The sequence below is a fragment of the Mobula hypostoma genome, chromosome 11, assembly GCF_963921235.1.
Source record: "Mobula hypostoma chromosome 11, sMobHyp1.1, whole genome shotgun sequence".
NCBI classification, from domain to species: Eukaryota; Metazoa; Chordata; class Chondrichthyes; order Myliobatiformes; family Myliobatidae; genus Mobula; species Mobula hypostoma.
Window position 1 is genome coordinate 12,196,906 of NC_086107.1, and position 26,669 is coordinate 12,223,574.

Here is a 26,669-nt window from a genome sequence, read left to right on the forward strand (position 1 = left end):
AGAGATGTATTTTATCCAGTGCAGAAAATGCATTTTTGTATTTAGTCTCATTTCCTTTGAATTTAATTCCATTCTGAACGTTGTTTTCTTGTTCGCAAACACGAGGAATTCTGCAGATGCTGGAAATTCAAGCAACACACATCAAAGTTGCTTGTGAACTCAGCAGGCCAGGCAGCATCTCTAGGAAGGGGTACAGTCGACGCTTCAGGCCGAGAAGGGGCAAAGGCAGGTTGCTGGTTCATGAAAACCAGTCGCTTCCTGCAGATGGGTCTCATCAGCTATGGTTTGAGAAGGACAATTCCTATCTCAAACCTTCACTGCCTTGCAGCCCTACTCACTCATGAGGAAGGCTTCGGGAGTAAACCCTGAGGAAAAATCTGGAGCTGGATCCCTAAGGCACTTTTACTTTGAGTTCAACACTGACTGGATATCCTGCAGCACCGCTGGTGCCAAATTGTATCAGTCTCTGGCATTCCCTTTGATGCATCAGCTGGGTGGAGAGGGAGAGTCTGCTACATGGGCAACAGATTGCTCTCCAGGTTGTACTACCCTGGCTTGTGTATCACGTGGACATCGGGAATGCAACGTCCATGGTCGACCCCCCCACCAACAGAAGGCCTCCTCCTTCTCGGAATCCTCCTTTATCTCCACAATAAGAAGATAATCATTTCTATAGGCCTGGAGTTTTTGTGAGGCAACACTTCACCTGCGAATCTACTGGAGTTACCTGTTGTGTCCGGTGCTCCTGATGAGGCCTCCTCTACATTGGTGAAACCTGATGTAAATTGCGGGACCGCTTTGTCGAGCACTTCTGCTCCCTCCACCAACAGCGAAACCCTTCAGCGGCCCAACATTTTAATTCCCATTCCCATTCCCATTCCCGTTCCAGCATTTCTGTCCATGGCCGCCTCCTGTGCCATGATGAGGCCACCCTCAGGGTGGAGGAGCAACACCTTATATTCTGCCTGGGTATATTCCAATCTGATAGCATGAATGTCGATTTCTCCTTCCGGTAAATAATGTTTTCCCTCTTCCTCCCCTCTTCTTCCATTCCCCATTGTGGCCTGTTACATCTTCTCAACTGCCTATCACTTTCCCCTGGGTCCCCTCCATCTTCCATTTCTCATATGGTCCACTCTCCTCTCCTATCAGATTCCTTCTTATCCAGCCCTTTACCTTTCCCACCCACCTGGCTTCACCGTTCAGTTTCTAGCTATCCTCCTTCCCCTCACCAACTTTTTATTCTGGTGACTTCCCCCTTCTTTGTATCTAATAAAGGTGGTCACTGAATGTATATTTATGGTCTTCTGCTGCTGTAGCCCATCCACTTCAAGATTCAACATGTGAGTCCAGAGATGCTCTTCTCTATAATGCATGGTTATTTGGGTTACTGTCACCTTCCTGGCAGCTGAACCAGTCTGGCCATTCTCTTCTGACCTCTTTCATTAACAAGGCATTTTGCCCACAGGACAGCCACTCACTGAATCTTTATTTGTTATTTTTTTTGCACCATTCTCTGTAAACTCTAGAGACTGGTATGTGTGAAAATCCCAGAAGATCAGCAGTTTCTGAGATACTCAAGCCACCTCATCTGGCACCAACAATCATTCCACGGTCAAAGGCACTGGGATCATATTTCTTCCCCCATTTTGATGCTTGCTCTGAACAACAACTGAACCTTTGCCACATGATTGGCTGATTAGATGTTTGCATTAATGAGCAGGTATATGAATGTACCCAATAAAGTGGCCACTGAGTGTATTAAGTTACAAAATAAATAAATAGTGCGAAAGATGAATAACAAAGCAGCGTTCAGGAGTTCCTGGTCTTTTCAGAACTCTGATGGCAGAAAGGAATGAACTGTTCCTAAAACACTGAGGTTCCTGTACTTCCTCCCCAAGTGTAATAATGTGGAGAACATGTCCCAGGTGGTGAGGGCCTGTATTGACGGATCCCACCTTCTTGAGGCACTGCTTCTTGAAGATGCCTTTGATTCCAAAGAGGGCTGTGCCCATGAAAGAGCTGCTGAATCTAAAACCCTCTCAGTGCTTTGTGATTCTGAACATCTGAGTCTGCATATCAGACTCCATATGCAACCAGTCAGAATTCTCTCCACTTTGTATCTATAGAAATTTGCAAGAATTGTTGGTGACATGCTGAATTTCCTCAGATTCCTCAAGAAGTAGAGTAACTAATGTGCATTCTTTCTGAATGCATCAATGTGTTGGGCCTGGGGGTCTTCTGTGATGTTGATGTCAAGGGACTCGAAGCTGCTCGCTCTTTCCACTGCTGGTCCCTCGATGAGGACTGGCTTGTGTTTTCCCAGTTTCCTTTTCCTGATGGTGTGTTCCCATTCACCATCACCCTGCTTGAGGGGTAATGTTATCTGGTTAGTTGTAGAACTTTGGCATTGTGTCTCAGAAGTACGGAGTATTAACTTTTCTGTTTTAACCAATCAAAACTGAAAACATCTCCAAAAGCTTTCATGAAAATAATTCTTTTTTTATTGCCCCTTTCATCTGGGAATAAAAGGCCAACTGTGCAGAATTTACATTTCATTTTCCTTCAGAATGTTTCTACAGACATACCAACATTTTTCCATGTGTTGGACATGCTGGTCAGTAGTGTGTACTGTCAAAGAGTGAGGGGGGATGTCAGTTGTAGAAACAAAGATATTCATGGTAGCACGAAAAGAAAGTGAAGGTTTTGCATGGGCTTTCAGTCTGAGGGATTGTTCTCCCATGATTCTGTCGCGCCAGACACTTTGTAAATGGTTTCCAATGTCTAATAGCCATCAGCCTTGGTGAAGAGAAATCAGTGAGGCACTGTGACTGACAGGTTCTGTTTTATCAGTGAGACCATGCTGCTCGCAAACAAACACATACACACAACTGTGGCTGTTTACTTCGACAGATTTAACCGGGCAACTACTGTCTGGATGACGGGTGATTTGATGGAGATGTACAAGCTGATAAGAGGCGTAAACTGAGTGGCCATTGCAATAGGCACCTCCCGTATGTTCCTGATCTTCTGCTGCTGTCACCCATTCAGTGTGTTGTCAGTTCAGAGGACCTCTATTTAATTATTTATTTATTGAGATACAAGCGGAATAGGTCTTTCCAGCTGTTCAAGCTGCGCTGCCCAGCAAATCCCAACTTAATCTTAACCTAATCACGGGACAATTTACAATGACCAATTAACCTACAGCCAGTACTTCTTTCGACTGTGGCAGGAAACTGGAGCACCTAGAGGAAACCTATTTGGTCACAGGGAGAATGTACAAACTCCTTACAGGCAGTGGTGGGAATTGAATGCAGGTCGCTGGAACTGTAAAGCGCTGTGCTAACCGCTATGCTACCGTGCCACGTGATCATTGGAGTTACTGTCACTTTCCTATCAGCTTGAAAAGTCTGGCCATTCCCCTCTGACCTCTGTCATTAACAAGGCGTTTTTGCCCACAGAGCTAACAGAACTGCTGTTCACTAGACTTTTCTTTGTTTTTCACACCATTCTCTGTAAACTCGAGAGACCGTTGTGCATGAAAATCTCAAGAGATCAGCAGTTTCTCAGATACTGAGATCACCCTGTCTGGCACAAACAGACATTCTACGGCCAAAGTCACTTAGATCGCATCTCTTCTCTATTCTGGTGTTTGGTCTGAACAACCTCCAGACCATGTCTACATACTTTTATACATTGAGTTTCTGCCATATGATTGCCTGATTGGATATTTGCATCAACGAGCATATGTACCTAATAAGTGGCCACTGAGTGGATAGCCAAAGACTTGTACCCAGGGAGGAAATAGCTAATACCAGAGGTGTAATTTTAAGGTGATTAGAAGAAAATATAAGACATCAGAGGTAAGTTTTTTACATAGAGGGTAGCGGGTGCATGGAACGCCTTGCAAGGGGTGGTGGTAGAGTAGGCTAAAGGGTTAGCAAAAATCATGGACTGAAGGGCCTGTGCTATGCTGTATTGTTCTATGTTCTATATTCTATATTGGCTATTGTCAAGAAGGAATCTGTGCCACTCACAAAATAGTTCTTGCTTCTGTACTATTTTGGTTCTCCTTGCTATTAACTCTCGATATCATATGGTATTCGGGTGAGAGATACCTGACTGATATCTTGATCAACTTTCTCATCTCTCTGTTTTCAGAGTATGGGTTAAGCCATTTTTCCCCTGACACATTGACACAGTCAGTCGAAGATTATTTCATACCTCTGAAGGTCTGGGTGACCTGGAGTATGGCTGGTGTGTGACAGACTCTGGATATACGTGAGCTCTGCAGTTAACCCAACCCTCCCTCAGATAGGTCAGCTAGGATAGGAAGCAATATCATGGGAAATTGACCAATGCGTGTATCTGAGACATAAATGTTAAATTGTTTTATTCAGCCATCTGATTCAAAAATTGCTGTGTAAGGGACAAATGATAACTGAACCCAAGAGACTCAAAATGTAATTTGAGCGTAGCAAATTTAATGTGATGTTTTCAGTGCTTGGTTATGATGAAGTACATGTCCAAACCTATCCTCGGCAGACAGAAGTGCAAGATTGTTTGTCTGACTCATATTTGCAGCTGTGTGATAGATGTGCGGGCCTGTTCCCAGGGACAAACCCAGAGACTGTCATCAATTGCTACCGGGGGACCGTCAGCTCGGTGAAAGACATCCTTCAGTCTGCTGGAAACGTGTCGGTCTGCCAGCACATTGAGATGTCCGCGGAGGAGTCCTCGATTATTGTAGTAGTGTACCACCCCAAAGGGCCACATGAGTGGCGGCAGTGCTATTAGTTTTAGGAAATGTAATAGAATGCTACTTGGTGCATTGCCTATGAATATAGCAATAAGGCATTGCATGGTTTATTCTAGTAAATAATTTTTAACAATATGAATAAAGTTTATTTTAGTTAAATAAAAGACCCATCTTCCTATACCCGGATTTAAAATTTACTGGTGTCAGTTACAATCTGCAGAAATGCCTTCATTGACAGAACAGTGACATTTGTCTGTAGCACCTAGTTTAATAGTATAGCCTAACAGTTCTGCCTTATGACCGAACAAACCGGAAGATCAGGTTTACTTGTGCCTTTACTGCTAATTTACATGGGGAAAGTAATCTGATATTGACTCGCATTTTTAATTTGGTTGGATATTGGAAACCACTTACAAATTCTCTGAGCTACAATTTGCATTTATTCAGCTCCTCTCCTGCGGGAAAGTATTCCAGGGCATATCAGGGAAATGGTAAGTGTTTCAAACACTTGCTGATTTTATTTCAGATTTTTCAGCATCTGCAGAGTTTTGCTTCTTGACTCAAGTGAGGGCGGGTACCCTTAAAGCTGGACTTGAAGTAGAACTTCAGCTGGAAAGACTACTTTTAATTTGAGGGGAAAGCATGGAGTGTTCTTTTTTGGAACTGGTTTAATATAGTGGTCCAAACTCTGAACAGAATTCACTGGAGTAAATAAAGAGAGTCTGAGCTGTCTGTTAAATGAGAGTGTGAAGCATTGAATAAACTTATAAAGAGTAGGTGGTTAAATTCTCTATTACTGGAGATGGTAATTTGTCTCCTTTATGGTCTGTATGTTACTTGCCCTTACCAGATATTCAGAACATGCTCTCTTCTCTTTACTACCATCAGGAGTCTGAAGACACATACTCAATGTTTTAGGAACAGCTTCTTCATCTCCACTATCAGATTTACAACACCATTTCATGATGCTCAAATTCTCTCTTTGCACTGCCTATTTATTTTTTATATTTCTTATTGTAACTTATAGCATTTTTTCCACAATAATTTACTTATACTATATATTTACTTACAGCACAGTGCAATATACCTCTGCTGCAAAACAACATATTTCATGACCTAATGTATCAGGTTAATGAAATAAATCTGCTTCTGATTCTGAATGGTTAGGTCTGCTGTGTGCAGACTGGGCAGATTCATTTGCTGAGGAGATGAGAAAGGCACTGACAGTCATCAGTGAAACACACACAATCCGAATTTATGGAATGTTATTGATGAAACAAGTGATGAAAATTGGCTAGAGCATAGTGCCTTGAGAACCCCCCCCCCCCCACCAGTGTTGTCTGGGACTGTACTGGCAGATCTTCTCCGGCTCTAAGGCGGGGCCATTGTGGACTGTCTCTGGATTTGTTGGAGGCAGAGCAATGAGCTGGAGGGAGGTGTCGGAAGGCAGTGCTGTGATTTGAGTTGTTAATGGCTATAGAGTGCATGAACTAGACGAGCAGGGAGAACAGCACCAGTCACGGTCACGTTCAGCTTAGATTATTGGGTTGAAGTGTCTAATAGCAGAGGTGAGTGGGGGTAATGTGGAGAGCAGTTTAACTGGCTGCATAGAAGTAAGCTTCAGAGAGTTACAAAATCAGCCAGCTTCATCAAAGGCACTGGCCTCCACAGTATCCAGGACATCTCCAAGAACTGATGCCTCAAAAAGGTAGCATTCATTATTAAGGTCCCCATCACCCAACTCATGCCCCCTTCTCATTGCTACCGTCAAGAAAGAGGTAGAGGAGCCTGCAGGCACACACTCAGTTATTCAGGAGCAGCTTCTTCCCCTCTGCCATCAGATTTCTGAATGGAGACTGAACCCATGAAAACCACCTCATTACTTTTCTATTTCTATTTTTGCACTACTTATTTAACAATTATTTAACAGTAATTCACTTCTTTCTCTATTGTTATGTATTGCAATGTACTGCTGCCGCAAAGACAACGAATGGTAACATTTGCCAGTGATATTAAACCTGATTCTGATTAATTTCAAAGGAGATGTGACGACTGGTGTTTTACACAGAGAGTGGTGGGTGCCTGCAATGTGCTGCCTGGGGTGTGGTAGAGGCAGAAACATTAGGGACTTGTAATTGATGTTGGAACGTGATGGAAATGGGGAGATATGAAGATTGTGTAGGCAAAAGAGATCAGATTAACTTGACATTTTACTACTAATTTCATTGGTATGGCAACACAGTGTGGCTGGAGGGCTTGCTCCCGTGCTCTGTTGGTCTAAGTTCCATTTCCAGCCTCATGCTGTGCTGGAGGAGGATGATCAGAGAGGTTAAGGGAAGTTGGACGTGGAACTGGTAGGTGATAATTTGGTTATGGAATGGCCCAACAAGGAAGCGGGTCCCTTAGTGTTTTGTCACCATGCTGATCATCACACTCCCATTTACAGGCACATGGTCTACAACCTTCTTTCCCTTGCTCACCTCAGACAGAAACTTCCTAAATGTTGTGAAATTCCCTGCCTCTGCTATGCTCAGAGACAATGGCTTCCAAAGGCTCTGCCACCCCATCAAGGTAGTGTGTTCCAGTGTTAATACCACACCCTCTGACAGTTCCAATGCCTCTGTCACCCACTTAGACAGTGTGTTCCAGTGTCTCCACTCCACAGATAATGTGTCAGTGTCCCCACTCCTTCAGACAATGTTTCAGTGTTGCTAACCCATCAGACAGTGTGTTCCAGTGTCCCTACCCCATCAGACAGTGTGTTCCAGTGTCTCCACCCCATCAGTGTGTTCCAGTGTCCCCACCCCATCAGAGAGTGTGTACCAGTGTCTCCACCCCATCAGACAGTGTTCCAGTGTCTCCACCCCATCAGAGAGTGTGTTCCAGAGTCCCCACCCATCAGACAGTGTATTCCAGTGTCCCTACCCCATCAGAGAGTGTGTACCAGTGTCTTCACCCCATCAGACAGTTCCAGTGTCTCCACCCCATCAGAGAGTGTGTACCAGTGTCTCCACCCCATCAGACAGTGTTCCAGTGTCTCCACCCCGTCAGAGAGTGTGTTCCAGAGTCCCCACCCATCAGACAGTGTATTCCAGTGCCCCCACCCATCAGACAGTGTATTCCAGTGTCTCCACCCCATCAGAGAGAGTGTTCCAGTGTCTCTATCCCATCAGACAGTGTATTCCAGTGTCTACATGCCATTGGTGTGTTCCAGTGTCCCCACCCCATAAGACAGTGTGTCCCAGTGTCCCCACCCCATCAGACAGTGTGTTCCAGTGTCTCCACCCCATCGGACAGTGTGTTCCTGTGTCTCCACCCCATCGGACAGTGTGTTCCAGTGTCCCCACCCCATCGGACAGTGTGTTCCAGTGTCCCCACCCCATCAGAGAGTGTTCCAGTGTCCCCACCCATCAGACAGTGTATTCCAGTGTCTCCACCCCATCAGAGAGAGTGTTCCAGTGTCTCTATCCCATCAGACAGTGTGTTCCAGTGTCTACATGCCATTGGTGTGTTCCAGTGTCCCCACCCCTTCAGGCACAATGTTCCAGTATCATCACCCCTTCAGATAGTTTACCAGTGTCTCCAACCCCCAGGCATGCTTTTCCATGGTCTTTATCACCCCCCCAGCCAGTGTGCTCTGGAATAAGCTGAAATGCTTGTAGAGGAATGGAACTTGGAGATGTGGCAGATGCTGGTGATTTGAGCAGTTGAGCAGAGGGTTATTGAAGGTATTTGGACCCACTTCTAGGGAGAGAGAGAGTAGATATAGTGCAGGAGTGATCTGTAGAAGATTTACGAGGGATATCCAACAAGGAGCCATCGAGGGTGGTTAATCTGAAGATCAGTAGAGGTCAGTTCTAGATTCAAGGTTGTTTATTCAGCACTGGAGCGTAAAGGAGAATGCAGTGATTCTCGCTCTGGACCTGATGCAGCATAAAAAAACATAATAAGCATAAAGAATACAATAAAAGAGAACAAAAAATAGTCTCTATAAATAACATGATTGAAGTCTCCTCCAATTGCTTGTTTTGTAGATAGTGTTGATGCTGTAAAGCTCTCCCAGTGCCCTCTGGGATGGCTGGGGGTGGGGGGGTGATATGGACAGCACTGATGAACACATCAGTAAACTCCCTAAGTAGACAATGTGGCCTTTGGTTAAAACTGGGTCATCAGTCAATCAACAGAGATCAAAAGAATAGGGTAGGGAAATCAATTAAAGCACAGTCAAATCCCACTGTCAAATCCAGGAGATTAGGACTACAGGGAGAGCAGGATAGAGGAGCACAGAGGAAGGACGAGCATTAGGACCCTGCAGAGTCTGCATGGCCGTGTATTTTGAACTCAGCCACAATTGATTGGATGGGCATGACTGAATGAAGGTGGAACCAAAAGTAACTCATCCTGCTAATTTCTCTTTTCGTCAACAGATTAATTCATAATGATTTGAACTTCACAGCTAATTAATGGACTCTGCAATTTCTGTGATGTTTTACTGTGTCTGTACAGATGCTTAGTTGTTTAAAATGAATAGAATAATCAATTATGAAAATTAGTTGCCAGAGCTTTAATTTACATAATGCAAATCGTAACAAGTCAGGGTGCTTCACTGCAGAAGCTTAATTGGATGCAGCTTGTCTCTGCTTTTAGTGCTGAAGGAATAAAGTAAGGGAAATTGAACAATCATCCACTATAAAATAACAAATGTGCTTCAAAGATAAGTCTCTCAGAAGGATGCTTATTTACTGAGCCAGGTAAAACCCATGAACATTGCAGGTTGCCAGTTTACTGGCTGACCTTTTGAATCAGGCTTAATATTACTGGCATATATTGTATTATATATTACATAGATGTGAATCTGATGGCAGAGGGGAAGACGCTGTTCCTAAAGTGTTGAGTGTGTGTGTCTTCAGGCTCCTGTACCTCTTCCCTGATGGTAGCAACATTAAGAGGGCAGGTCCTGAGTAATGGGGGTCCTTAATGATGGGTGCTGCCTTTATTTCGATGCATCCCCTTTTTTGAAGATGTCCTCAATGGAGGGGAGACTAGTGCCTATGATGGCGCTGGCTGAGTTTGCAACCCTCTGCAGTTTTTCTCGATCCTGTGCAGTGCATTCCGTATCAGCAACTTGAACATGCTCAAGGTTTCCACTGCCGATCTTTTAATGAGGACTGGTGTGTGTGTGTGTGTGTGTGTTGCATGTGGTCATTTGTGCTCAATAACGCTTTTGTTAATACTGCCTCTCGTGGGCATGTGGCCAAGTGGTTAAGACATTGGACTAGCGACCTGAAGGTCGTGAGTTCGAGCCCTGGCCGAAGCAACGTATTGTGTCCTTAACCACACATTGCTCTGGTGCCGAGCTGTATGGGTCCTAATGCCCTTCTCTTGGACAACATTGGTGTCGTGAAGAGGGGAGACTTGCAGCATGGGCAACTGCTGGTCTTCCATACAACCTTGCCCAGGCCTGTGCCCTGGAAACCTTCTGGCAAATCCATGGTCTCGCAAGACTAACAGATGGCTTTTTAAATATTGTCTCTCAATTCCGGGCAGGTCAGGTAGCATCTGTGGAAAGAGAAACGGAGTTAACATTTCAATAAACCATCTGTAAGAACTCAGCAGTTCAAGCAGCATCTCCAGGAATAAAGGAATTGTTGATGTTCTGGGATGCAGCCACGCATCAGGACTCAAAATGCCGACAATTCCTTTTCCTTCCACGGATGTGGCTTGGCCAGCAGATTGTTGCACTAGATTCCAGCATCTGCAGTCTCTAGAGTCTCCTGTCAAGGCCAGGCCCCATTAGGGGTTTGGGGGTGGTGAGGGTCAGTAACTTTAAATTCCATGGCATTAGCATTATCAGAGGATCTGCCCTGGGACAAGCACATGAGCAGCATCATAAAGAAGGCATAACTGTGCCTCAACTTTCTTAAAAGTTTGCACAGATTCGCATGTCACCTAAAACATGGACAAGCTTCTATAGCTGCATAGTGGAGAGTATCCTGACTGGTTGCACCATGGCCTGGTATGGAAGCACCAATGACCAGGAATGGAAAAGTCTACAGAAAGTGGTGGAAGCGGCCCAGTCCATCACTGGCAAAGCCCACCCCACCATTGAGCACTGCACATGTACAAGGAGCGCTGCCACAAGAAGGCAGCATCCATCATTGGAGATCCTCGCCATCCAGACCATCCTCTCTCCTCGCTACTATCATCGGGCAGGAGGTACGGGAGCCTTGGGGCCTACACTACCAACTACAGAAATAGTTATCCTTAAACCATTAGGCTTCCAAACCAGCGTGGATAATGTCACCTCAACACTGAACTGAGTTCACAACCTACTTATGCATTTTCAGGAACTCTTCAACTCATGTTCTCAGTAGTATTTATTTACTTTTTTATTATTTGCACGATTAATCTTCCTTTGCACATTGGCTATCAGTTTTTGTCATTTACAATTATTCATAAGTCCTATTGTGTTTCTTTATTTTCCTGTAAATGCCAGCAAGAAAATAACTTTCAGAGACATACATACTTTGACCTCATTATTTCAGTTGAGGATCTTTCATTTGAACAAAACTTGTAGAAATTATTGGAGAAAATCTCATTGTGAATGAAAAACTATTATCTACAGAACACATTTCGTATCCCACTGGGATTGACAGCCCCAGGTGCTCCTTTCATTGCCTGGTAATGTGGCAGCCAACTTGTGCACGGTATGCCTAGAAAGTGAACAGAAGTTTTGTCAGTGATGTTACTCGAAGTGGTGACCAGTAAACCATGGAGAAATTCCCTGCTCTTTTGGGAGGCACCGGTAATGATCATTCATAAACCACTTGATGTCACTCCGCTCTTTAAGAAGGGACAGAAAAAAAGAAATTATAGGCCAGTTAACCTGACTCCAGTAGCTGGGAAGATGTTGGAGTCTATTACTAAGGATGAGGATTCAGGGCACACGATAAAATAGGCCAAAGTCACCATGGTTTCCTTGCCTGACAAATCTGTTGGAATTCTTTGAGGAAATAATAGGCAACACAGTCAAAGGAGAGTGATTGGATGTTGTTTACTTGGATTTTCAGAAGGCCCTTGACAAGGTGCTGCGCATGAGGCTGCTAAACAAAATAAGAGCCCATGGTATTACAGGAAAGACGCTAGCCTGGGTAGAAGATTGGCTGATTGGCAGGATGTAAAGAGTGGGCGTAAAGAGTAAAAAACATCTTTAGGGAGCAGTATCTCAGAAAGGCAACAACCATTATTAAGGACCTCCAGCACCCAGGACGTACCGTTTTCTCACTTTCACCAACACCTGAATTTCATTCTTAAGCTCCTTTCTGCTAGCCTTATGATCTTCTAGATCTCTATCGTTACCTAGTTTTTTGAATCTTCCGTAAGCTTTTCTTTTCTTCTTGACTAGATTTTCAACAGCTTTTGTATATCATGGTTCCTGTACCCTACCATCCTTTCCCCACCTCATTGGAACGTACCTATGCAGAACGCCATGCAAATATCCCCTGAACATTTGCCACATTTCTGCCATACATTTCCCTGAGAACATCTGTTCCCAATTTATGTTTCCAAGTTCCTGCCTGATAGCCTCATATTACCCCCTACTCCAATTAAACACTTCCCTAACTTGTCTGTTGCTCTCCAATGCTATGGTAAAGGAGATAGAATTGTGGTCACTATCTCCAAAATGCTCCCCCACTGAGAGATCTGACACCTTACCAGGTTCATTTCCCAATACTAGATCAAATACAGCCTTTCCTCTTGTAGGCTTATCTACATCCGTTAGTCTTGCGAGACCATGGATCTGCGCCTGGAAAGTCTTCACTCTCCAGGGTGCAGGCCTGGGCAAGGTTGTATGGAAGACAAGCAGCTGCCCATGTTGCAAGTCTCCCCTCTCCACGACACCAATGTTGTCCAAGGGAAGGGCATTAGGACCCATACAGCTTGGCACCAGTGTCGTCGCAGAGCAATATGTGATTAAGTGCCTTGCTCAAGGACACAACACATTCCTTCGGCTGGGGCTCGAACTCACGACCTTCAGGTAGCTAGTCCAATGCCTTAACCACTTGGCCACGTGCTCACGCTTATCTACATATTGTGTCAGGAAACCAACCTGAAGACAGCTAACAAACTCCACTCCATCTAAACCCCTTGCCTTAGGGAGATGCCAATCAATATTTGGGAAATTGAAATCTCCCACCACGACAACCCCGTTATTATTACACCTTTCCAGAATCTGTCTCCCTATCTGCTCCTCGATGTCCCTGTTACTGTTGGGTGGTCTATAAAAAACACCCATAGAGCTATTGACCCCTTCCTGTTCCTAACTTCCACCCACAGATACTCAGTCGATCATGCCTCTATGACTTCCTCCTTTTCTGCAGACGTTACGCTATCTCTGATCAGCAGTGCCATGCTCCCACCTATTTTGCCTCCCTCCCTGTCCTTTCTGAAACATCTAAAGCCTGGCACTTGACATAAGCATTCCTGCCCTTGAGCCATCCAAGTCTCTGTAAAGGCCACAACATTGGCTTCAAGTACTGATCCACGCTCGAAGCTCATCTGCTTTGTTCATGATACTCCTTGCATTAAAATAGACACATCTCAAACCATCGGTCTGAGTGCATCCCTTCCCTGTCACCTGCCTATCTTCTCTCTTGCACTCTCCCCGAGCTTTCTCTATTTGTGAGCCAACCGCCCCTTCCTCCATCTCTACAGTTCTGTTCCCACCTCCCAGAAATTCTAGTTTAAACTCTCCCCAATAGCCTTAGCAAACCTCCCCACCAGGATACTGGTCCCCCTCAGATTCGAGTGCAACCCCTCCTTTTTGTACAGGTCACGCCTGCCCCAAAAGAGGTCCCAATGATCCAGAAATCTGAATCCTTGCCCCCTGCTCCAATGCCTCAGCCACGCATTAGCATGTACAAGTATTCATAAGTCGGGCATTCACGACACACGGATGGCCTATAATCTAATATCTAAACCAGGTAGGTCAGTAGATACTGGGTGACTGACTGACACAAGATACAGTGATATTGTAATCTAAGAAAATAACACGGTTGGAGCAAGGCAGTGGGTAAACTATTAACCCCAGAGGTATTGTCATGATGCAGGGGGTCTCAACCTGAAATATTGACTGCATCTGTGTTTCCACAGATACTGGACAAGTGATCAGCTCACCTGGGTAAATCATCAACCTGAAAAAAGGGGTATATCATCATTGGGGATGGAGGGTTCTAAGCTAATGGGTAAACTGATCAAAGCTGGAGAGGCAGAAAGGGAGCTTTCATACAGTACTGCTGGTTTCATGTGCCAATTACAATACAACAAGGATCTTCCCCCTGGGTCCCCTCCGCCTTCCCTTTTTCCTATGGTTCACTCTCCTCTTCTAACAGGTTCTTTCTTCTCCAGCTGACCTTTCCCACCCACCTGGCTTCACCTATCACCTTCCAGCTAGTCTCTTTCTTCTCCCCCCGACCTTTCTCTTCTGACATTTTCCTCCTTCCTTCTCAGTCCAGAAGAAGTGTTTTGGCTCAAAATGTTGACTGTTCATTCTTTTATGTAGATGCTGCCTGACCTGCTGAGTTCCTCCACCATTTTATGTGTGTTGCTTTGGATTTCCAGCATCTGCAGGCTTTCCAGGGTTAGGATTTTCCTTTAGTTTAGATTTCTAGCATCTGTAGTTGTTTTTTGTTGAATTTTCATTTACTATAACTTCCTGACTGATTTGGATACCCAGAATTTGTATTTGAATTCCTGAGTTAAAAAGAAGTTCTTACCTTAAATAGAAACAAAGAGTGGATGTGGAGAAGGTATTTCCTATAGTGGGTGGGGAGGGTGTGGTCTAGGACCAGAGGCCATAGCTTCAGAATAGATATATGCCCCTTTAGTACAGAGATGAGGAGGAATTTCTTTAGGCAGTACGTAGTAAATTGATAGAATTCATTGCCACAGATAGCTGTGGAGGCCATATCTTTAGGTAGATCTAAAGCAGATGTTGATTAGTTTTTGAATAGTCAGGGTATAAAAGATTATGGGGAGAAGGCAGGTGAATGAGGTTGAGAGGGATAATAAATCAGCCATGATGGAATGGCAGAGCAGACTCAATGGTCTAATTCTGCTTTTGATGCCATTCAATTCAAAACTGTAAAGGTACTGTTACCATATTAAATGATTTTTGTGTATTTTCCAACTTCTGGACAAAATCGACTTATGGAACATTTGCAAATAAAAATAAACCTCTTTGTTATGCAGGGACGACCTGCATTTGAGTTCTTTAGGAGGGCCAGCTTCTTCTGGTCTTCTGCAACTTGAGAACAGACTTCGTCTCTACGATGCTGGATATCTGCCATCCCACCCAAAGAATGTATGGATTACCACCATTCTTCCCTGCTCTTCACCACCCTTGTCTCTCTTGTTTCATGAAACAGCATTAAAAAAGATGAAATATACAATATCAATACCCTAGGAATTCTGTTCTGAGTTTATTTATTTATTTATTTATTTAGAAATGCTATGCGTGACAGGATTTTTCGGCCCAATGAGCCACATTACTCAGCAACCCACTCACTTAACCGTAGCTTCATAGAGTACCCATAGAAAAGTACAACACACAAAGAGGCCTGTTGGCCCTTCTAGTCCGTGCTGAACCATTTAAGCTGCCTAATCCCATTGACCTGCACCCAGACTACAGCCTCCATGCTCCTACCAACTATGTTCCTATCCAAACTTTGCTTAGACATTGAAATTGAGCTCGCATCTACCACTTGCGTTGGCAGTTTGTCCCACACTCTCACTACCCTCTGAGTGAAGAAGTTTCCCCTCATGTTCCCCTTAAACTTTTCACCTTTCACCCTTGACCCATGACTCTGGTTGTAGTCCCACCCAACCTGAGTGGAAAAAACCTGCTTGCATTTACCCAATCTATACCCTTCATAATTTTGAATACCTCTATCAAATCTCCCCTCAACCTTCTAAGTTCCAAGGAATAAATCACAGAATCACAGAGCACTTTACAACGACCAATTAACCTATTAACTGGAACGTCTTTGAACTGTGAGAGGAAATTGGAGACCCGCGTGCTCACGGGAAGCGCGTACAAACTTCTTACAGAGGATGCTGGAATATGAACTGAACTTTGAGCTGCTATAGCATCGTGCTAACCACTACACTACTATGACACCCTGAATTGCCAAGGTGATAGAAACCAGCCAGAAGGTGGGAAGATAGCTGATAGGACAGGCTGGTCATTTTGAGATGATTTGGAAATTTTGTTTATCTGGTGTTGATACTGTCGTATTATGAAATAAAAACCAGAAATTGTTAAATAAAGAAGTTCAGCTGTTCAAACGACATCTATGGAAAGAAATTCAGTGAATGTTCCAGGACTGAGACCTCTCACTAGAAATGGTAAAGAGGAAACAAGTTAGTCTTAGCAGTAGAGAAGGCAGAGGAGAGTAATGGCCGGATTCATCTTCACTACTTCCTTCAATATCAGCAGCAAAATATCTAAGATACACATAACTATACAGAGGGACAGTGCTTTGTGCAGATATAATTCAGGAATTCCCATTGCATTAATTTTAGAGAAGTGGAAATATCTACAGTGCAAAATTACTGTTAGTAGAAATGCAAATTAAAGCCATGAAAACTGCATCTGAAGCCTTTGAAAACCTCAGGATGTTCCAAATCACTTTGTAGCCAAATCTGTTTTTTTTGTAAATGAGTGTTGTAATGTGGGAGGCTTGGCTGTTATTTTGTACACAGCAAGATGCAAAATAACTGCAGTTAGATCATCACTCAATCTTTTAGGAACAGTTCCGCCATCAGATTTCTGAACAGATCATGAACACTACCTCACTATTCCTCTTTTGCTCTACCTACCTACCTATTCATCCATTGATTTATTTGTTTGTCTGTTTATTAATTTGTAACAGTAATTTTTCATGTCTTGCACTGTACCTTGTGGGGCAGAATGGTAGTGTATTGCTTTACAGCAACAGTGATCAGGATTCAGTTCCTGCCACTGTTTGTCTGTTCTCCCTGTGACTGTGGGGGTTTCCTCCGGGTGTTCTGGTTTCCTCCCACATTCCAAAAGATGCCTGGTTAGGGTTAGTAAGTTGTGGGCATGCTACACCACGTTGGCACCAGAAACGTGGCAACACTTATGGTCTGCATTGGTCATTGGCGCAAACGATGCATTTCACTGTATGCTTTGATTGTTTTGATGTACGTGTCAAATAAAACAATTCTTTAGTCTTTAATCTCTATTGCTGCCACAAAGCAATAAATTTCATGACGTGTGTCAGCGAAGATAAACCGGATTCTGATTCTGCTAACGACTGTGAGTAAATACTCACTAGTTCTGGAGATATGTTCCTAGTCTTTGTGTGGATGATATTGTGGAGTCTCTTATGTTCAGCTGAGATGACCTCCATTTAACCTGTCATAAGGCAATGACAGATATCAATAAGGTTGAAAGAGTGCAGAGAAAATTTACAAAGATGTTGCCAGGTCTTGAGGACATGAGTTATAGGGAAAGGTTGAATAGATAAGGACTTTATTCCTTACAGCGTAGGAGAATGAGGGGAGATTTGATAGAGGTATACAAAATTATGAGGGGTATAGATAGGATAAACAGAACCACTGAGGTTGACTGAAAGTAGAACTAGAGGTCATGGGTTAAGGGTGAAGGTGAAATGTTTAAGGGGAACATGAGGGAGAACTTTACTCAGAGGTTGGTGAGAGTATAGAACGAGCTGCCAGTGGAAGTAGTGGATGCAGGTTCAATTTGAACACAAGAGAAATTTAGATATATACGTGGATGAGAGGGGCTTAGAGTACTATGGCCCAGATGCAGGTCGATGGGACTAGGCAGAATAATAGTTCAACATGGACCAGATGGGCCAAAGGGGCTGTTTCTGTGTTGTAGTGTTCTATGACTTTTTGAATCTAAGTGAAAATATGTTAAACACAGGTGAAAAATTTTATGCTCCATTGGGAGACTTGTAACCACCTCCCTTTTGTGTCATGTGTGACAGCACTATCACAGAACTTTGATGACACATTAATTGTTGATTCTTCAATGAAGAAACGTGGCAATGATCCATATAAACTGCATATTGAATTTCAATGTAGCATCCTGGCTGTAAATTCACACAGGCTATGAAACCATCACTGAACCTCTTTGATTTCACAGAGTGATAGAATTGCTTTGACTGGTATAAATGGTTCTGTCATTTAAAATTGCTGTTGATACCGCATGAGCAAAAAATGCCATTCATTCCCGACACTTATGCATATTGTGACATAAATCTCTCCATTGACTCTCACAGTCAGGGTACTAAGACTCATTGTGACTTTGGGAACCATACATAATGTAGTCTCACTGAGAAATTGCTTTTTTATTAACTGGAGTGATTTTAAATAAAGAAATGACAGAATACAGACTGAGAGGCAACACTTCATGCTATACTAACCATCAGTGAGGTTGTGATGGGAAGGTAGCCTATAGTCGTGTAGTGTGATAGGTGAGTTGAGTATGATGTTCTTCTAAGGGGTTGTCTGTTCATAGGTCTTCACGTGGCTGTAGACACCAATCCACAATATTCTGGTGAGGGGCTTCCATACCTTACAACCCTGCCCCCTTCGCCTTTTGCTGATCAATACGGAACTTAATCTGGGATGTTAGTATGGAAAACGCCTGTGCATGTCTTTGTTTAATGTGGGATGTCTGATGCACAGGCAGCCACCACACCGTCCTTGACAGATCAGTGTCAGAGTCCGGTGGCGTGGAATGCAGAACGACAGGGGATCTTTCACCGCTGCTTCCTTCCTCCACCATCATCTTCCACCAGCACTACCGTTTGGGTCTTGATTGATCTGGATTGCTCTTTGCCCTTGACCTTACCACCATGGGTGACTCTATCAGGAGCTAAACTCCAAATGCTATTGCTCCAGTGGCAAACAATCAAGTGGAAAGCATCATTCACCAAAATCTTGCTTTAAAATACAAAATTATATCTTACTATAAGTACAAGCTTGATCAGTTTTGGAGTCAGAATACCACAAATTATCTTATGACTGATCAGCTGTTACAGATAGGACAATCCACAATAACCGTCCGGATATAGCAGTACAGGATGAACAAGCAAGAACAGCTTACTTAATAGATATAGCCATTCCAAACGCACAAAACTTACAGAAATCAATAACTGAAAAATACCAGGAATATGCTGAATTGAAATTGAAAGACTATGGAACACGAACAGGGTATACTTTGTCCCAATAGTAATATCTACAACTGGTGTCATCCCAAAGGCACTACACAATAACATTACACAATTAGGGCTACACAGCGATATCTATATAAATCTTCAGAAAGCCACTATACTATACACTACAAGAATAGTCCGAAAGTTCCTAGCAATTCAGAATGAGCATGCTTGCCTATGCCTGTACCTGAGGTTATACCAGTTCCAGCTGAGAAAAAAGTGTTTTTATAATAATAATAATAAATAAATAAGCAATAAATCTTGAGAACATGAGATGAAGACTCCTCAAAAGTGAGTCTGTAGGTTATGGGAACATTTCAATGATGGGGCAATTGAAGTTGAGTGGAATTATTTCCTTTGGTTCAAGAGCCTGATGGTTGAGGAGTAATAACTATTCCTGAATCTGGAGTTGTAAGTCTTGAGGCTCCTGTGCCTTCTTCCCAATGATAGCAGCAAGAAGAAAGCATGACCTATGTGGAAGGGGTCCCTGGTAATGGATATTGCTTTCCTGAAACAAAGTTTTATGTAGCTGTGCTCAATGGTGTGGAGGACTTCACCTCTGATGGACTGGGCCGTGTCCACTACTTTTTGTAGGATTTTCCATTCAAGGGCATTGGTGTTTCCATACCAGACTGTGATGCAGCCAGTCAACATACTCTCCACCACACATCCATAGAAGTTTGTCAACGTTTTAGATGTCATGCTGAATCTTCGCTAGCTTCTACGGAAGTAGAGGTGCTGCCGTACTTTCTTCACAATTGCACTTATGTGCTGGCCCAGAACAGGTCCTCTAAGATGATAACACCGAGGAATTTAAGGTTGCTGATTCTCTCCACCTCTGATCCCTTGGTGAAGAATGGCTTATGAACCTCTGTTTTCCTCCTCCTGAAGCCAATAATCAGCTCCTTGTGTTTGCTCTCATTGAGTAAGCGGTTGTTGTTGTGGCATCACTCAACCAGATTTTCAATCTCCCTCCTATACACTGTATGCTGAGTCATCACCTCCTTTGATTCGACCTGTGACAGTAGTATCAAAAGCAAACTTAAATATGGCATTGGAGCGGTACTTAGCCACAGTCATGAGTGTAAAGCAGGTAGAGCAGGGGACTAAGTGTACAGTCTTGTGGTGCACCTGTACTGATGGAGATTGTGTAGGAGATGCTGTTGCCAATCCAAACTGACTGGCGTCTGCAAGAGAGGAAATTGAGGATCCAATTGCACAAGGAGTTATTGAGGTCAGGTCTTGAAACTTATTGATTAGTTTTTTTTTTCTCTAGTACACTTCTGCATCCCTAATACTCCTCCAGAGATTCACTTTATCCCAGCTGACCCCTGCTTCCTCCAACTGCCCTGATCTGAGCATTGTCTACAGGTTTGCTTCTAAATCTCCCTCAAAATGGAGTTTTTGGTATACTGTTAGGCACATGTCTCTGTTTTTTTCTTAAGGTTTAGCCCTTAATGCCTGATGTAGTGATCCTTCTGATATTTCAAGTCAAATCAAAGTGAAAGTAAATTTATTATAAAAGTATGTATATGTCACCATATACTATCCTGAGATTCATTTTCTTGCAGGCATTTTCAGGAAAATAAAGAAATATAATAGAATTTATGAAAAACTACACATAACCAAGGACTGACAACCAATGTGCAATTTGTAAAAAATAAATTACTAATACTGAGACATAAGCTATAGAGTCCATGAAGGTAAGTCCGTTGGTTGCGAAATCAATTCAGAGTTGCAGTAAGTGAAATTATCAATGCCAGTTCAGGAGCATAATGGTTGAAGGGTAATAACTGTTCCTGAAGCTGGTGGTGTGAGACCCAAGTCTCCTATAGTTCTTGCCTGATGGTAGTAGCGAGAAGAAAGAATGGCTGGATGGTGGTGGTCCATGATGATGGATGCTTCTTTCTCATGGTAGGACTCCTTGTAAATGTGCCCGATGGCGGGAAGGTCTTTGACTGTGATGGACTAGGTTGGGTCCACCACTTTCTGTAGACTTTTCTATTCCTGGGCATTCGTCCATTTTCTCACAGTGTGGTTGTCTCTGAGAAAGTAGCATGCCACTTTCTTCTTTAGTCTCCTTGGAAACCCTGTAATTGGAGACAGTATACTGCCTTGTTTTCCCCTCTTTAAAAGCCATGTTTCGGTAATTATGATGGAGTTCACACTACCTTCAAAGAGAGTTTCATTGGTGAACGGGGATTAAAACTGGGGTAGCTCTCAATGGAGAAATGGTAGATTCTTAAGTAAATAAAAACAGTAGTCAAATTGAGGTGAATTTATTTTCATCATAATAGATGACCTGGTCATTATTATTCAGTGGGATCTTGTTATTTGCAAATCAGGTGTTACAGTTCTTGGATCACAGTGGTGAACATACTTCTTGGGGACAAACTCAGATGTCTAGAATATTTTGGGCCAAGCTTTTATATATAGGTAAGATTGTATTATTCAATGCTTCTATCTACAATTGGGAAGAACACTAGGATAAAAACACAACCTGTAAGGCTGCTGCCTCATAGCTCCAGCGACCCGGGTTCAGTTCTGATCTCAGGTATTGTCTGTGCAGACTTTGCACGTTCTCCCTGTGGCCACATGGGTCCTCTTTACTTTCTTCCTGCATCACAAAGGCATGAACTGTGAACGGCCCTTGGCCTGTAAACTGAGAGATCTGGAGAGAATTGATGGGAATGTGGGGAGAATAAAATGAAATTGGTGTGAATGGGTGTTTGATAGTTGGTGTTCACTTGATGAGCTAAAGGGCCTGTTTCCATGGCAGCAAGACTCTATGACATGTTTCTATGCTGTGACATTCAACTGTTCTAACGCTATTATTTTATCAAACTTTCACTGTTTCCATTCTACTTTGATAATAAATGTGTTTTGAACTCTAATTTGACTGCCTAGCAGACAAAGATATGTCTACTGATATAATATTGTAAGTCGTTTTACTGAAGCAATAATGATCACTCTAAAAAGCATAGTTTGCCTCTTAAACACTGGATTAACGAACTCTGACAGGCTTGACAGCTAAATTGACTTCCTTTCTGTACTGTTTAACCACGGTTTCTGCAGAATTCCACTGTTCAAATTGTAACTCACAGCTTCATTTTGCACTGGCATATCTCAAAGAAAAATTCGATGGCTGAGAGGCAAGGATCAATTCTTGGGAAATACTGCACAGGTTGCAGCTCATTTCTATAGAAAGGGGAAAGTGAGGGATGATCAAATAGAGGTTCTTAGAATTAGAGCCTCTGAAGAGATTTACTAGGGTGGATGGTAGCAAGGTGTTTCAACTATGTTGTTTAAATAGTTCAATAGTTCAATTTAATATCAGGGAATGTATACAGTATACAACCTGAAATCCTTACTCTTCATAGACATCCACGAAATATAGGAAAATTATTAACAAAAGCAGTGAGGAAATCAAGGGTAAAACTATTGCTCCAAATATGATTAGTATGTGGGTGTTAATCTCACTGTCGCAGGGAGTATTTGGATTTTTAGCTTTTAAGGGGAGATACAAAGTACATGAGGGAGGAAAGATTAGAAAAACACAAAATGCTGGAGGAACTCAACAGGTCAGGCAGTGTTTGTGGAGGGGAATAAACAGTTGACCTTCCAGGTTGAAGGCGCTTCAACATGATCTTCAGCGTCCTGATGAAGGGACTTGGCCCAAACAGTCAACTAGTTATTCTCCGTCCGAGATTGCTGTCTGATCTGCTCACTTCCACCAGCATTTGGTCTGTTGTTCTGGATTTCTAAAACCTGCAGAATCTCTTGTGGAAGATAAAAAGGATAGAGTGGGAGGAGTCCAACAGCAAGAGTTTGCCTGAATGAAGTCCATACCTTAACATCTACAGCTACACATTGGTAGCTGTACGGTAGCATAGTGGTTAGCACAAAGCTTTACAGTACCAATGGCCCAGGGTTCAATTCCTGCCTGTAAGGACTATGTACATTCAACCCGTGACTGTGTGCATTTCCTCCAGGTTCTCTGGTTTCCTCCCACAGTCCAAAGATAAACCAGTTAGTAGGTTAATTGTCCTGTGATTGTGTTAGGATTAAATCAGGGGATTGCTGGGCAGCGTGGCTTGAAGGGCCAGAAGGTCCCATTCCATGCAGCGTCTTAATAAATTTTTAAAAAATTGATTGTATTACAGCATCCACAGTTATATACTTGACATGGAGAAGAGTTAATGGAGAAGTTGTCCAAAATGAGACCAAATTCAGTCAGGCATACAGCGGTGTTGGTGGAGGGGGATTGCTGGAGGAAGAGAGCCCTCAGACCATCCTGGTGTGAGATGGAGAAGTAGATGTATGTCCATGGTAATGATGGGCTGGTTGGTATCAGGAAATTGAAATCTATGAAAGTTGGGGAAGGATCAGACATAGAATTGGGATGGAACTGAACCAGGGGAGAAAAAGTTGATGTCGAAGTTGGAAGGAACACATGCATTCCTCCTTCCTCTACTTTATGTCTTGGACCTTACCGGTACTTTTTCCAGTCCTCGCTTCTTGGCAACATCGTCCATCTTCTTAGTGTGAAGAGTTGATGAATTGGCATGGCTGCAGCCGGCACCATTCAACATGCCTCAGGCTGTGTTGTGGTAGAACCTACAGTGATAACACTATCCCATGATCACACTTCAGGGAAGTACAGAACGGTTACAACACAGCAGGAGGTAACGGTGACCTGCCAAGTCCATTGTCACTCTACATACGGTTACCCTGCTCCCACCAGTCAGAACCAGAATCTCAGTCAGGTTTAATGTCACTGACATATGTCATAACATTTGTTGTTTGGCAGCAGCTGTACAGTGCAATACATAAAAATGCTGTAAATTGCAGAAGAAATGTAGATTAAGTTAAATAAGAAGTGGAAAACGAGAACAAAAATAGTGAAGTACTGTTCACTGTCTGTTCATAAACCTGATGGTGGAGGGGAAGAAGATGTTCCTAAAATGTTGAGTGTGTTTCGTCAGTCTCCTGTACCTCCTCTCTGGTGGTAGTAATGAGAAGAGGGTATGTCCAGAGTTGTGGGGATCCTTTTTGAGGCATCGTCTTTTGAAGATATCCTCAATGCTGGGGAAGCTAGAGCCCATGATGGAGCTGGCTGAGCTTACAAATTCCTGCAGCTTTTTCCGATCCTGTGCAGTGGCCCCTCCAGATACAACCAGATAGAACTCTCTCCACAGTACACCTGCAGAAATTTGCTAAGTCTTTAGTGACACACCAGATCTCCTCAAACTCCCACAATTTCAAAGGTCAAAGTAAGATTTATTATCGGAGTACATACATGACACCACATACAACTCTGAGATTCTTTTTCTTGCGGGCATACTTAGCAAATCTATAGAACAGTAACTGTAAACAGGGTCAATGATCCACAAACTCTGCAAATGCAAATATAAATAAATAACAATAAATAAAAGAGCATGAAATAGCAAGATAAGATGTTGGTGAGGCCTAATTTGGAGAATTGTGTGCAGTTTTGGTCACCTTCCTATAGGTAAGCTACAAATGAGGTTGAAAGAGTGCAAAGTAAATTTTTAAAGGTGTTGTCAGGTCTGGAGGACCTGAGTCATAAGGAAAGATTGAATAGGTTAGGACCTCGTTGCTTAGAATGAAGGTTGAAAAGAGATTTGATAGAGGTATTCAAATTTATGAGGGGTATAGATAGGGTAATTGCAAGCAGGCTTTTCCCACTGAGATTGGGTGGGACTACAACCAGAGGTCATGGGTTAAGGGTGAAAAGTGAGAAGTTTAAGGGGAACATGAGGAGAAACTTCTTCACCTAGAGGGCTGTGAGAGTGTGGAATGAGCTGCCAGCACAAATGGCGCATGCAAGCTCGATTTCAATGTTTAAGAGAAGTTTGGCTAGGTATGTGGATAGTTGGGATATGGAGGGCTGTGGTCCCTGTGCAGATCAATGGGAGTAGGTAGTTTAAATGGTTTCAGCATGGACCAAATGGGCCAAAAGGCCTGTTTCTGTGCTGTCCTTCTCTATGACTCTATGACTTGCACCTTCTACCTGATGCAGCAGTGAGAAAAGAGTATGGCCAGGGTGGTGAGGGTCTTTGATGAAGAATGCTGCTTTTCTACAAACGTTTGTATGTCAGTGTTTCATGTAGATCTGCTCAGTGGTTGGGAGGGTTTTCCCTCTGATGTACTGGGCCAAATCCACTATCTTTTGTAGAATTTTCCACTCAGTGGCACTGGTATTCCCAATTTCTTCCACCCTGGCTCAGCTCCCTTTTGAACTAACCTGTCTGTGTAATCCCAACACTAACCACTAGCTGGGTGAAAAGTCCTTTACCTTGACGAGGGGATGAGTTCACTTTTTTATCATGGGTTGTTTTTTTGGGTTTGGTTTCCTTAGCAACAGTGTCAACAAACTCCTTCTCCAACCATAATATACATGCTGTTTTTTTTTCAATGATCTTACACCCCCTCATGTTGTTACCTGCTTACGTGACATTATGGGCAGGTACTTACTTGTGAAACAATGTTCCAAGAACTTAGAAAACACCTGAAAACAGGTACAAAACCTCAAGAGAAGAAGCTTCTCCTTGCTGTTTGGAATTTTGATATTTCTTGGCTTAGGGTAAGTGAGATGTCACAGTGTTCATTCCAGAGAATGACAGATATTTTTTCCATTTTGCTTTAGAAATGTATCGAGCCTGTTCCTGTTGGTTGATTTCACTTGACTGTAAACTGAGAAGGGGTTAATTCCTGTAAGCATTGATTTGTCACCGTGAACACTGATTCCTCTCGTTAACGTTTTGGTACACTCAGAGTCAGAATTCAGGATCCCATTGAAGTTGGAAGAGGTTGAAAGCCAGAATTTGAAGAAAAACAGGCTGGTAGCTGGTCAACAGTAACCTGGAGGCACAGCATTAGAGGGGAGATGAGAGGGATTTTTTTTCTCTCACACTGTGCTGGCAGTCAACAGCTCAGTACTTGAAAGGAAGCAGAAACGTTCAGTGCATTTTGGATGAGCACTTGAGAAGTTGTAACCCGCAGAGCGTTGAACATTGAAAATAACCTGATGTTTATTCTTGAGAACAGAGGATCTTCCATGTAAGAGCATAGGGCATAGAAGCGTACAGCACAGGAAAAGGCTCTTCAGACCATGATGTGGCTCATAAATGCAAATAACCGAATTAGCCAAATGTGGCGGCAGCTCAATGCATAAAAACACATGAAAACAAGAGGTTCAGTTTGTTCAGACCAAACATCAGAATTGGGAAGAAATGTGACCTAGGTGACTTTGACCGTGGAATGATTGTTGGTGCCAAACAGTGCGCTTTGCGTATCTCAGAAACTGCTGATTTCCTGGGGTTTTCATACACAGCAGTCTCTAGAGTTTAAGAGAAAGGTGCAAAGAACAAAAAAAGATTCAGTGAGTGGCTGTTTTGTGGGTGAGAATGCCTTGTTAAGGAGAGGGGTCAGAGGAGAATGGCCAGAATGCTTCAAACTGACAGGAAGGCGACAGTAACTCAAATAACAACACATTATAACCGTGATGTGCAGAAGAGCATCTCTGAATGCACAACATGTCAAAGCTTGAAACGGATGGGCCACAGTAGCAGAAGACCACTCTGGCTTCCACACCCTGTACCTAATAAAGTGGCCAC

General features: G+C 43.1%; 1 protein-coding gene across 2 annotated transcripts in view; it reads left to right on the top strand.

Moving 5' to 3' along the window:
- shank2b (SH3 and multiple ankyrin repeat domains 2b) overlaps positions 1-26,669 on the top strand; it is a 1,127,200-nt gene that overhangs the window by 93,276 nt on the left and 1,007,255 nt on the right. The window contains exon 1 of one of the 2 annotated variants that reach the window (XM_063061685.1): positions 25,543-25,636. The exons of the other annotated variant lie outside the window; for it this stretch is intronic. The gene's annotated coding sequence lies outside the window, so the exon portion shown is untranslated. Of the gene's footprint in view, positions 1-25,542; positions 25,637-26,669 lie in introns of those variants that run through there. 2 annotated transcript variants of the gene reach the window in all.